The sequence below is a fragment of the Apium graveolens genome, chromosome 10 (assembly GCF_009905375.1).
Source record: "Apium graveolens cultivar Ventura chromosome 10, ASM990537v1, whole genome shotgun sequence".
Lineage (NCBI taxonomy): Eukaryota > Viridiplantae > Streptophyta > Magnoliopsida > Apiales > Apiaceae > Apium > Apium graveolens.
Window position 1 is genome coordinate 101,604,379 of NC_133656.1, and position 11,607 is coordinate 101,615,985.

The following is an 11,607-nucleotide window of genomic DNA, read 5'->3' on the forward strand; positions in this document are numbered from 1 at the left end:
AGATACTCTACTTAATTAGTCTATCAATGATAACTTATACACTACCACGACCCGATTAGTGGTACTCAATCTCAACACCCATTCCAATACAACTCTCATGGTTGTAATCAGCTCACTACTCGCAGAATCATTGCTGCCTTACTATGGTCCACCACTGACCCACTGTAGTCATTCATTTTTCATGAAATCTTAATAACTAACCATACGGAGTCCATACATCTCGTATCTAATTCTCCTAAGGAGTTAACATAACCACCAATCACAATTCATGAAGAACACTCCAAACTCTGACGTACCTTCATGACATGAAGCAGATAAAAGTGCAGAAGAGTTTCAATCAAAGCAACGATAGCAGGTTAATACCATTCTTAATCATACGCCCTAAATAGAATAATTAACTCAAGGGTTCATCTAGTCCTTTTTGAAACATGGTCCTGGATTATTCTCAAGATAGGACCTTCTAAGATAGATAGCCCGCTCATGGCGATTACACAAATTAAACCTTTACCAACTACTATTAAGGTTGGGTATTGCACAGTCATCAGAAGGAATGTCAATCTTCCAAACCATAATACAACCTTCATAGCTTTAACCATCATCACTGCATTCCTTTGGCACAAGCGCCTATAATTATCCTCTTACCTTTAAAGTGTCGGCCACCTCTTTGGCCTTTCCTGATAGTAAAATTTCCTTACAGTCATTGTCATTTTAATCACCTCCAAATAAATTTTCTACCTTATTTCCGATCACTGCTTGAGTGAAGATGTTTTCCTTAAAATCAAATGGGAAAAAAATATCACCATTTTTCCATAAGTTATTGCCTCAGTCTTTAGAGGCTAATCACTTGTCATGACTGACTCTCAATCATACTTAGAACATCTTTTATCTTAGGTCCTAATTGCCCTGAACAATTTCGACCTTTACTGGTTCGATCCATACTTTCTCGTGGTTTAACACGTGCCCCACTTGGCAACATTATAATTACGTCATATTTCCTTTATCAACATTTCTATTCTTGAGAATTTTGAATATTACCTTTCTCCTTGTAAAACCTCTAAGGTTATCCTTGATTCGTTCCTCCTGTATTCCCTAGATACAGGGCATATCAACATACCCTTTACTAATACTAGAACCATTATCTATATGTTTCTGAAAAATTTTCTCCACTGATACTTAAAGGTCATCATTACCTTAATATTTTCCAATTCATACTGTCAAAACTCATACTATCCCTATTAAGGGTGAAATGCCAACCTGTATGCATTCCCCTAGGATTCATTTTAAGTTACCAATGTTCTATCCTTAATTCCACCTTCAAAAGGTACCTGCATCCTTCCATGGATAAATCAAGTCATATATCCTTGATAGATTATCTTATTCATCATTCCCACCTCGATAGTCTATACCTAACTTCATAATAGCATCCTTATTCAATATTGAGGTCAATCCATATGGCCTCCAAAAGATAACAATGGTCATCCGCTTTTCTTTCCTGATTTGGTAATGATAACATGGATGTTCTGGAAGATATTGGTCATGTTCAACGTGAACTTCTTCTTAATAATTCGTTATAAACTTTTGTTGTTTATCTCAACAGTCACCTCAATGTTGGGATATCTTTCATACCTGGCGTCTCCCTTTCTGGGTATCATGCCACCAGTCTTATACTTCTCATTCTTGAAGGTCACTTCCTTCATCCAATTTTCCTAGTTTCTTACTTCCTTGTCTCCTCAGTCTATCCGCGTCTCATTGTTTATCCTTCGAACTATCTCAATGTTTCCTCGAATCCTCCCAACTTAAAGGGGATAAAATATACATAACTCTTATGCCTTCAACCATCAATTTTAACTCATGGTGAATCACCCTCATCCTGACGATTACATACTCTTCTATTTCTATTCCTACGAGTCTTTAGGGTTTCCTCATGCCCAACTCCCTTATCATTCCTCAAACTCTCTTGCCTTTATATTTCTTTCTCTTATCGTTATTTCATGAACCAACACAACATAAGCATTGATTTCAAACATCCCGTCATTCTGGATTCGTGTCTTCAGAATGAATCTTGATAACTTTTACAACTTAGATTCATAATTCATCATACTCGTCTGCCTTTGTTCTGGCTCTAAAGCTTTTACACTATTCCATAACCTTGAGAATTACTTTCCCGAAAACAATTGGCTGAACTTTAATCAGTTTATTATAATCTCTTGCTCCGTGCCTTCCTTGTCCTTTCACCAGCAGGTGGTCTCTCTCTTAGGAGGGTGAGTGATAAAAACAGTCTTTTGTGATTCGTCAATCATTTAGAATCTCAAATGATTCCTATATTTCCTTTAGCTAGGCTCTTGCCTCGACTAGGTCAACTTGTTCCTTGGAACTCTGAGAGCTTAACGATTTAAAGGTCATGAAAGAATTTCCTGCCGCATTGTCCCCTCAGGGTGGTGGTTGGGGATAATAGTCTAAGTTCTCTTTAGACAGGTCCATGAATTGCCGTATTGGAGTACCGTCTCGGGTCTCCTTTCCTTACTCGACTTTCCGTTTCCTTAGTATGGAATGTTTCATCCTTCTCCCATACTTGGGGTTATCTTGTACGTTAAAATCCTCATTTTCCACTTCATTATGTTATGGGTTCCTTCTATCTTGATGGCGTCCTCCCTGACTATCACATTCAGGGTTTGCTCTAACTCTTATTCCTCAAACTAGCTTTCATCTAAGATTTCATCTTTAAGCTCTTAAACATTTGGAACCCAAATTCTATAGGAATACCTCATTATTCCCTTATCATCTCTCTCGGTATTAATCTCATATCTATTTGTTGGCTCTCTGCCTTCATTCATCACTTTTTCTGGCATAATATGTTCCTTTCCAATAATTCGGGCTGTATTGCAATCTCAAACAACTTTTCGATACCGGCTCCGGTTACCTTCATATCTATTTCCATTTTTTTTTTTTCAAAATCTCTTATCAACCCTCCCAAAGTCATTATCATCTTGAGTCTCTCCTTTTTACTAAGGGCATCAGCCACCACATTGGCTTTCCCCGAATAATACAGAATCTCCCAATCATAATTCTTGATTAGCTCTAACCGCCTCCTCGGGCGTATGTTGAGCTCTCTCTACGGGAAAATGTACTAGAGTACTTATGGCTTAGGTAAATCTCGCACTTCTCTCCATACAAGTAGTGCCTCCAATCTTTAGGGCAAAACTATTGCCACGAGCCCAAGCTCATGGGTGGGGATATCGAATTTTAAATTCCCTTAATTGTCTTGACGCAGACGCGATTATCTTGCTGTGCTATATAAGAAGCACCCTAATTCCTTATGCGAAGCGTCACCTACAAATCACAAAATCTCCTTTTTCCCTTCGGCAACGCCAACATAGGGGCCGTCACCAACCTTTGCTTCAGTTCTTAAAAGCTGCTCTCGCATTTCTCTGCCTATTCGAACTTCTCAGTCTTATGAGTAAGCCGCGTTAAAGGGGCTACTATCTTTACAAACTTGAACGAACCTCTGGTAGTGACCGACCAATCCTACCTCTGGTAGTCGACCTAACCATGGTCATCAATTCATCAGTGGTCCTTTATTCATTCTTGTCAGGATCCTCCATGGGATCCTTCTCAGCAACTATCCCTTCTAGGACAACATCCTCAACCGTTACATTCTCAATATCAACATCATCCGGTCCTGCATTAGGACACTCTATCGGATCCACAATCCGATCTCCAATTAGTAATAAACATCATCGCGCTGTTGCTCCTCAACCTCAGGGTTCGGAGTCCCGCTACCATCTACGATAACGAACTACGCTTCTATCACGATATTTATAAGGGTTCCCATAAGGGTTTTAACTGTCAGTGCTATGTTAGGTAGCCCGACTATGAACTTGGCAAGAGTTCTTATTATCTTAGTTAACTTATCATCTTAACGTCCCATCATCTCTGAGGTTTATAACGCTTAGCTCTGATACCATTTCTGTAACACCCCCAGATTCGGGGTCGGGGATCCGGGTTGTCACGGTCTTTCTTTCCACAATATCACTCCACTTAATTAATAATAAATAACCTCATGCTGTGACCCCATACTAACACACACCACAACCCGTTATAGTCTCAGAGATGAAATTGAAATAAGTACAAGTCTTTGAATCCACCATTTAAAAGTTATTACAACCCAAAATGATTACTTGATAAATTTACAGTTAATTTCCATTATCTGCCACAAGTTATAATTATACATAATTTGATTCTCAAAAGTAAATGGTCTGAACTACAATGGATCTACCTCTGCAGCTATAGCAGCTACAACATCAACGGGAAGACGCGGGACGCTTCCCACGCGCTTGCGCTGGGTCTGCTGGAGTCTGGCCATCTCTCCTAACTGTTGTTGTGTGATGAAGAAATAAAGCAAGAGTGAGCCTTACAGCTCGCAAGATAATACGTAGTGATAACAATAATATAAGTATCTAAATGGATACTTACTAGAATCTTTATCGTGAGTAAGGTAATTACTTACTGGATATAAGTTTTAAAAGAAGATGAAGTTACCAATTACTTCACTATACTTATACCATTTTTTAGAAATCTACTTGAACTACTACTGTTCGAAGTATAATAAGATTCACGAGGTCACCCCATAGATGAGACCACAAATAAAACTTGAAAATATTTGATCTTTGAAATATTTTGAAAAGAGATGAAGTTACGAGATACTTCATTCAATGGATACACCAGTAAAAATGTTTGACCCTGTCAATGCTTCGGCAACCACCCATTAGTAGCCTTTCAATCGAAATGCTACGGGTAGTGTTGCAGAATTATCCAAATGGATGATGAACTCATTACGGGAGTTTACCGCGCCAGGAAGACCACTTACGATGATCAGTCGTAGTAGTACAACCCCACCATTTTCTACATGTAGAGGAGAACCTGTCGGATTTACTTGTCAACCGAACACTGAACTCCTAAGGAATGGACCGCCTTAGCGGAACTTCCAGGCCATTTGGGCCAATATAATAAGGCTGGGCCGGCGCTACTCGACCATTTACGCCACTCCTAGTTCAGATGAAATCCATGACTCTGAAACGTAAAGCTCGTTTCCCCCTTTCCCCAAGTAGAAACTTATTGATACGGCTCCACCAAGAAGTCGTATCTAGTTGGAAAGGAAAACTCACCGATATTTCCCAGGCGATGCCTGTTAATGGATTAACTTGTTCCAAGAATTTTACTTCCCGAATATTGGGTAAGTAATCAAAAACTCTTTTACCAAGACAGCAACCTTGTTGCGAATATAAAACACACCACCGAGCCGGATCCCCCAGGTTTTGAGCGAGTATTTAAATCCCCTTTTTAAAAGGAAGATCTTAAATATAAAAATAGTTTTGGGATCCCCTCTAACTTTTGAAAATCATTTTAAAGACTCGAAAACACTTTAAAGAGTGTTTGGAGTAAAACTGATTTAATGAAGTAAATCAGTCCCCAGTATATTTAGAAAATGTCTGAATATTATTATTTAAATAATATTCCCACAAAGAATTATCTTTATAAAAATAATTGAAGTAGAAGTATTAAAACTTATACTTGAAACGAGTATTAAATAATCAAAGATATACTTATATGAAAGTATTATCTTTAGTTGAATAATCGAAAATAAGTTTGATTATTGACACCTTATTCTTTAATAAAATAAAGAATATACCTCAACAAATAATCGGAGTCATAGATCCTCAAATGAATATTCAAATAATATTCATTAAATAATATAAACTGAGTCATAAGCCTTCGAATGAATATTCAAATAATATTCATTAAATAATATAAAAGAGTCATAAGCCCTCGAATGAATATTCAAATAATATTCAATAAATAATAAAGTTAAAGTTATCGAATAAACCTTATTCGATTAATAGTTTGGAAACTATAACCATATATATATATAAATATATATATATATATCCATATCCATATCCATATATACAAAATCTACTCGGGATCCTCGACTCCCGGTTTTAGAAAATATTTTCACCTTTGGGTCCCTATACTAAGGGTATATGCAAGTTACCGCTATTCTCTAGCATAGGTATTATCAACTGAACCAACAGATATATATTTCAAGAATATGAAACAGGCATGCATATATACCATATCACATGCTACAATATATCGCAAGAATTTGCTAAATAACCAATATGCATTTATCGCAAGATCATGCATATACAAATGTATACATCACAACAACAGTATAACGGATAGAATACTTGCCTGAGCGACTTGGGGTGATAAAAGGCTCGGGACGAGTCTGGTAACCTATAAACAACAAGTAAGTTGGAATTAAACCAAAATCACTTGTAAATCTATACTTTAACTAACTTAGACTCTAACGCTTGTTTTGCGCTCACTGATTTGCTTAAGTCACTCGGGTATCCTCGGCTCCACCATTTTTAATAATTTAACCTTTACGAGTTTTAAAGCGATTCCTTCGCGAGTGTCTTACCAACTGCCTAACACACTTACCATAAATGTTTCATACATTAATTAACCCTTTTTGGTCTTTAACCTATGTTTCAAAGTAAAGCGAGGGAAAAAGTTTCGTTCGCGAAACGCCGTTACTTGAAACGGTCGTTTCTCCTAAACCGTGCATCGGAATCGAACGAACTACATATCAAAACGAAGCTCGTAACATGAGCTATCTAAACATGGCAGTGGTAATAATCTAGCAGAGTGTTCTCGGGTCCTAATGCTATGCACAAAAACAGTCCAAAGAAAATCGGACGTTACGACGGCTATGTTTACGCGATTTCCCAATTTTAAGCCATTCAAAACCAACCACAAACCAACCTCAAATCCAACATACAACCAACATCCATCCTTATCACATCATAACAACCCCAACCAATTCAATTTAATCATTCATACTTATGCCTAAGCTTAACTTTAATCATACTTAAGTTCTTTTAATCAAAACCACAACATTTACCATTCCATTTCACTACCATTCCAAATCCCAAACTCTAAATCACAACAACAAGCTACAATATCATCCTACTAATTAAAATCATCTTATAATACATAGGGATCTAGGGTTTGGAGATGGTATACCTTCCTTGAAGTGGTGGGAGGAGCTAGGAAGCCTTAAGAAGCTTTAAGAAGCTTTGAGAAGTCTTAGGAAAGCTTGGATCTTCAAGAAAAACAAGAAAAACTTCAAGTTAAAAACTTGAAAACACTATTCATAGTCTTCTTCTTTGATTAAATGAAGAATATTGAGAAGGAATTAATGGCTTAAACTCATGATATAGCCCTAACTAAGCATGAAGATGATTAGGGAATTTACTCACCAATTTAGGAAGCTTGGATCTTGAATTTTTGAAATTTTTGCCCATTTGCAATAGTAAAAGCCGAGAGCATGATGAACCATGCCTTGGTTTCTTTTTGATTTTGATGAAAATGATTTTGCTTGGCTTGGTTGGCTTGGTTTTTGTGTTTGATTTAGTAAATTACCTAGTTGCCCTTGATTTTGTGTGGTTAAAAAGTCACCACATCTCCTTCCTTTCTTGTCATGCCTATGTCACCTTGCACATGTCATAATGCTCCCACTTGTCCACACCTTGTGGTTTGATGATGTCACAATCCCTGGCTTCTTGTACAAGCTTGTCTCTTGGTCACTTATTTGTTTTACGGTTCGCTTATCTTTCGTTCTCGTTTATCGTTTGAGGGATCATACCCGGGATCTTATTACTTAGGTTCCCTTAACCTTTCTCAATATATTATATTCCTTTTATGATCCTCTCTTATAATCCTTTAATTTAAATCCTTTTTATCCTGTTACCTTATACTCAATTCTCTCCGTATCTAGTGGATTTCCGGGAAAATCAAAGTGTTCAGAATTGGATTCTGACGATCTTTACATACACTTATATACCACATAGAGTACTAATAATATCACATAAGATCAATAACAGAACCCCTACATAGCATGGCATGAACAGTTTTCTCATTCAGCAAAAACATTATTCATAAGGGTTTCAAAAATTTCCAAAAATTGGGGTTATTACACTCATGTTTTCAATCGCATCATGACAGCCCTTTGTGTTAAGTGACATTTATATCCACTTAGAACGCTTCGTAAAGGCTCGAAATGGTGTTTTGTACTCAAGTTATTTGTGTTTTTATATGTTTTTTTGTAGTGTTTTGCATTTGCAAAGCATATTCGAAAGAAGGAGTACATTTCACATGTTTTATGCTTGAAAGAGTGTTAGGATGGAGCCTCAGTCGATGGCGCGAAAGAAACCAGCACGAGAAGTCAAGGAAACAAGAAAAATTAGAAGAGCAAGGAGAGAGCAGCAAGAAGACCTAGGTCGAGCAAGGAGACTGACGCGCTACACTTGGGAGCAGTTGCGCCCGTTTGGCAGAACTTCAGGGCGGCTGCGCTCGATCTGGGGGCGGCCGCACTAGGTCGATTTCTCAGAATCCTGATTTGACTTGAATTTTGAGCGTTTGAAGGCCTAGGTCGTCCAGAAGCCTATAAATACCAATAAAAAGACGTTTTCCATATAGAAGAGCAAGGAGAGAGAAACAAGAAGACCTAATAGCACAATACAACGAAGGTGAAGAAGATCTTGTTTTTACTTGTGATTCTTTGCTTAAGTTGTAATCTTGGATGCTTGTTTTCTTTGTTGTTTGAACATAATACTTTTGTTAACGTACTTTGTTATTATATTCAGTTATTTCAGACCTCGTTTATCTTAGTTTATTTACCAAGCTTTCATTGGAATCCATGGTGACGATGAGTTCGGTTATGAACTAATCGTTATCGTAGGGTTATAACGGATTTACTTATGGATTTCTATAGTTAATTGTTTTGATACCTAAGTGTGTGGTGATTGTATGATATCCTAGTATTGGTTGTGCTTATTCGTCTTATGTGCGTCGCGAACATATAAGATAGCGTGTTAATCTCTATTGAAGCGACGGTGAATATAGAGGTTTAGAACTTGCCATGCTAGCATAGGTTCATGTATTTGTTATGCATGATTCGTAGGTAATTTTAACCATCTTACTTGCCCTATGTAATCCTGTTAGGTAACTTGCGCATTAAACCTTTATGTTGTCAAATTCTATAGACATATAGGGTCTGTTAGGAATATGTTGTGAACTTGATGATAAGTTAAACAAAACACCTTAGTAGATTTAACTTAGTGAAATTTGTAGCTCTCGACGGATGATCTAATATAGTCCCGACATATAAACTTTATAGTCCCGACGGATGATAATTTGACATCCATCGAGAGTGTAGCTTATGTAACAAATAAATATTGTAGCACATTTCTGCAAACAACATGTTTTAGTCTAGTAGATTGTATAGGGTTATCTAAGTCATGTTGATTACTAGATTGATATGCATAATAGGTTGACCAATTGTAAATATGAGATGTCTTGTAATTCTGTTTAAGTGAAATAGAGTCAAGTGACAGATAGACTCTCGATGGATGATCTACAAGACTCCCGACTGAGAATCATCCAGACTCCTGATGGATGACAAACATAGTCCCGACGGATGATCAAATTCAAAATAGCTGTTGACAGTGACAACACCGTCACATGCGTTGGGTGTTTGTAAAAGGAATGTGGCAGCCTGTTGAGCAGGATTTGGAGAACAAAGAAGCATTACCATTTTCATGCAAATGTGAAGATATTCAAAGATGCTGGAATAGAGTAGTGAAGTAGCATGGAGTTAGATTAGATATATTTTGTTTTATTATCCTGTCTTACTGTCATGTAAAATTGGTGATATATAAACCAAGTGTAGCAAGTAGAATATTCAACTAAGCAAATACATTTTCCAGAGAAACATATCAAGCTGTATTTTGTAAGAATTTCTCTATAGTTTGTTTGTTCTACTTGTAAAGCAGTTGTGAGCTATTCAGAGCTTCACAGAGTTCTCAAACTGATATATATATATATATATATATCTAGTGGATACATTCAAATCCACCAGAAAGTTTTAAAACTTGTGTTTTATTACTTAGTGTGTTGATTTTAATTATCTATCTATTCTGCACTTTAGCAAATCAAACACTGTTATATGTATTAAGTTAGAACTGTTTGAAAATCTCAAAAAGAAGCCAGAATTACATTCAACCCCCTCTTCTGTAATTCTTATTGTATTTTTAAGGAATAACAGGGTCTCAACATAATTGGTGTCTATTCAGCTTCTATCTCTTTTTTGGATGTCTGGTAGTAGGGTATTCGTACAACGAAAGTTGGCGTTTACTAGTTTCGTGTTATCTGATTAGTTGTCATCACCATTGCATGTTAAGGTTAAGAACAATGACTTTGAATGAAGTATTTAATGAAGTTAGAATCCCATGTTTGTCTCATATAGTTAAATTAACCTTTTAATCTCTTAGTTATTTGCATGTTAGTTAATATTTTAGTTAATAAACATCTCAACTTGTTATTGTCCTAGCATTGAACTATAACCATACATTGTTGCATAAGTGCATAAATTGAAGTTAACCTAAACCAGTCTCTGTGGGAACGAATCTGATTTATATCTTATACTGCTTGCAAACTCATATACTTGCGTGTAATTTTAGCGCGTGTTTTCGCCTTAACAAGTTTTTGGCGCCGCTGCCGGGGTCTCAGTGGTTGTTAAAGTTCACTGACTCGGATATTTTACTTGTTTGCTTGTTGGTGTTTCAGGTACTCTAGAGATCATGTATGCGAATACGTTCTCAATCTCGTAAGGAAGCACTGGAAGAAGTTGACGTAATGGAAGAAGTTTTTAAAGAAGTTGAGAAAGTTGAAGAAGAAGCGATCGTTGCAATGGGAGATCAACCAGTAGCAAACCTGAAAGCTTTGATAGATTACTCTCAACCGAAGATCAATGACATTCAGTCTAGCATTATCAGACCAGCCATCGCGGCTAACAATTTTGAGATCAAATCTAACACGATTCAGATGGTGCATAACTCATTCCAGTTTGGGGGTTCTCCAACGGAAGATCCGAACATGCACATCAGAGATTTCATCGAGATCGGTGACACTTTCATTTTCAACAATATTACTGAAGATGCTATAAAGCAGAGGCTTTTCCCATTCTCTCTGAGGGATAAAGCTAAGTGTTGGTTGCATTCTCTACCACCAGGCTCTATTACTACTTGGGAAGATCTTTCTCAGAAGTTTCTTACTAAATTCTTCCCTATGACGAAGACAGCTACAATCAGAAACGCTCTTACTCAATTTGCGCAGCAATCGGGAGAATCTTTGTGTGAAGCTTGGGAGCGATATAAGGAGATGCTTAGGAAGTGTCCTCATCATGGGATGCCTGACTGGATGATTATCAACTGCTTTTATAATGGTTTGGGAGCACAGTCTAGACCCATGCTCGATGCAGCATCAGGTGGAGCCTTATGGGCTAAAAGTTACAATGAAGCTTATAAGTTGATTGAACTGATGGCTGCTAATGAATACCAGAACCCAACTCAGAGACTAACTCAAGGAAAGGTTGCAGGAATTTTGGAGGTGGATACAACTACTGCTATAACTGCTCAGCTTCAGGCGTTAACAATGAAGGTGGATTTTTTGGCTAATTATGGAGTTAATCAGATCACAAGT

The 11,607-nt window shown here is 37.2% G+C and overlaps 1 non-coding gene across 1 annotated transcript; it reads right to left on the reverse strand.

The window, feature by feature from the left end:
• Nucleotides 1-11,208: 11,208 nt before the first annotated feature.
• LOC141694294 (small nucleolar RNA R71) lies at nt 11,209-11,315 on the reverse strand. Its single transcript, XR_012563614.1, has one exon. It is a non-coding gene; the product is annotated as a small nucleolar RNA R71 (small nucleolar RNA).
• Between the last annotated feature and the right edge of the window lie 292 nt (nt 11,316-11,607).